This window comes from Vanacampus margaritifer, chromosome 2 (genome assembly GCF_051991255.1).
Source record: "Vanacampus margaritifer isolate UIUO_Vmar chromosome 2, RoL_Vmar_1.0, whole genome shotgun sequence".
NCBI classification, from domain to species: domain Eukaryota; kingdom Metazoa; phylum Chordata; class Actinopteri; order Syngnathiformes; family Syngnathidae; genus Vanacampus; species Vanacampus margaritifer.
In genome coordinates this window covers 17,094,293-17,096,806 of record NC_135433.1, presented here as the reverse complement: position 1 = coordinate 17,096,806, position 2,514 = coordinate 17,094,293, and positions in this window count along the sequence as shown.

The window sequence follows — 2,514 nt, the reverse complement described above, 5'->3', positions numbered from 1 at the left end:
GGTCACAAAATTTGAGAAACCCTGGCTTGGGGAATGGCAGAAGAATTCAGCATGAGTGTGAATATGGTATGAAAGCAATCTCAATGTGTCTTACTTGCGTCCTCCCGAGCTGCTGCAGGTCTGACAGCATTCAAGCTGATAAATACTACAGAAATAAAGCTGGCCGCCGGTGAACCGCTGCAAAGGTAATGACAGCGGGGCTGGAAATAAAACAACCTGCCTTATCATTTCTGTGGTATTTGAAAACAGAATTTAAAAAAAAAAATGAACATATTGAAAAATTGGAGCATTGCAAGCTAGGCCTGGAGAAGAACCTTATCAAAACATTTTATCCTGAGGAAAAGGGATTTGTTTACTTTTTATAGCAACACTTTCAGGCCCGTGACACTTCAGTACTGCTTCCCTCAATCACATCAGCACACTTAATTTGACCCATTGAATTAAAGAGGACGTTTGTCAAAGTAACATTAGTTAATTAGCCGCCTCAACAATGGAGGCGTGGAACATAGTCCACTCGGACTCAATGTCCCCGCCTCTCCCGAGACAAGGAAGAAGTTCTGCCGGAGGTGGGTGTTGAAATTCTTTCTGACAGGGGATTCCGCCAGATGTTCCCGGCAAACCCTCACACAAAATGTTAGGGTCGGACCGGTATCTTCCCCCACCATCGGAAGCCAACTACATCACCAGGTGGTGATCAGTTGACAGCTCCGCCCCTCTCTTCACCCGAGTGTCCAAAACATGCAAATCCGATGACAACCACAAAGTCGATCCTTGAACTGCGGCCTATGGTGCCCTGGTGCACACATTGACACCCTTGCGTTTGAAGTTGGTGTTCGTTATGGACAATCCGTGACGAGCACAGAAGTCCAATAACAGAACACCGCTCGGGTTCTGATCGGGAGGGCGAGGGGGAGGGGCGTTCCTCCAAATCACGCCCCTCCAGGTCTCACTGTCATTGCCCACGTGAAGTCCCCAAGCAGAATGAGGGAGTCCCCAGGAGGAGCGCCCTCCAGCACACCCTCCAAGAACTCCAAAAAGGGTGCGTACTCTGAGATGCACAAACAACAGTCAGGACCCGTACTCATAATGACACAATTCAATAGAATGTACAGGATTATTCAGTTTTGGCCACATTTTGTGCTTGAAAAGATGGACAATAAAATATAGCGCTATGTGACGTAAAATCATGCCAAAGAGTTTTGTTTTGAGGTCAGCCTAAAACCTCATTTGACCCAACATGACATCTGTCATCCCTGGTTTAGACTGAAGCCAAATGTCATCAGGCTGTGCCCTGACATTACTGGTTTTGTGAATTTTCACGCTGCTTGTTATCAGCATTGAGGGCAATTATTCTTCCCTCCTCCACAACAAGCTGCTAAATATTCATGCCGACTCCTCGATGTTGTTACACGCTGCTAATGGGCCCATTAGAGGCACCCGCGGCCCTCCTGCCTGATAACAGGGTGGCAAAAGCGTGGCACACCAACAAGGGCAAGGGCACCGCAAGCAGAGCGCGCAGCTCAGGCGACAGATGTTTGGCTGCAATGAGAACTTAAACTTGTTTACTGTGCAGATGCTTCACTTCAACACTTCACCTTTAAGATTGAAGACATTTAACATTTTCAATTTGATGTTTTACTGTTTTTGAATTTACTTATGATTATATCACATTGATATGCCTATGAGTGTTTAAAAGAATACAGTGGGATGGTGATTTTGTGAACTTTATTTGATCTTTGTACCCTCAAATGCTGTTGGAGGGGCAATGTGCATGATGTTGTCAGAGTTTCTTGTCATTTAGGGACTGAAGGTCTGGGGTCAGATTTTGATTACTTCTGTTCCCCCAATCAAGAAGGGGAACTGTATAAAGATGTCTGTTTACCATCAACCTTACACCTTTGTTCAATCTAGGAGATGACATGTCTGCCCTTTGTTCAATCAAGAGCCGGGAGGAGGAACATTTTATTTTTTTTGTATAAATGAGTCGATGTTCTGTAAATTGTCACACACTTGGGATCATCACGTTGCATTCTGATGTGGTGTCCTGACTGTGTCTTTAGAGGCCTCTAAATAAATTCTTGCAAGAAAACTTCTTCATCAGATCCTGAATACAATTATTTGGACACGCAAAGATTACACTTAATATAGTAATTTAATATTCCTTCAAGATGCTCTATTTTTACCAGCCTTTTTGTTTTTGCGTGACACCGCCTCACTTGTCAAAGTCTAAACGTTCCATTGGCTTTACACTGTCAATTGTTTTGCACCAGAGGTCCCCCTACAGGTGGAAGGGGAAGATTACAGCCTGTCAAGTGCTAACCGAAGCACTTAAATGGTAATCAAAAATTTTTCATTTCAAAAGCACATTATTTTTATTTTTTTACTTGCTGCATTAGCAATAGGATATTACAGTGAGGTCAACTAGCAGGTATGCCAACTGTTAATGCTACAGTATGGGAAGTCCCCGTCCCTTTAAGCCCCCCCCCAAAAAAAATGAAGTGACAGCAGATTGAG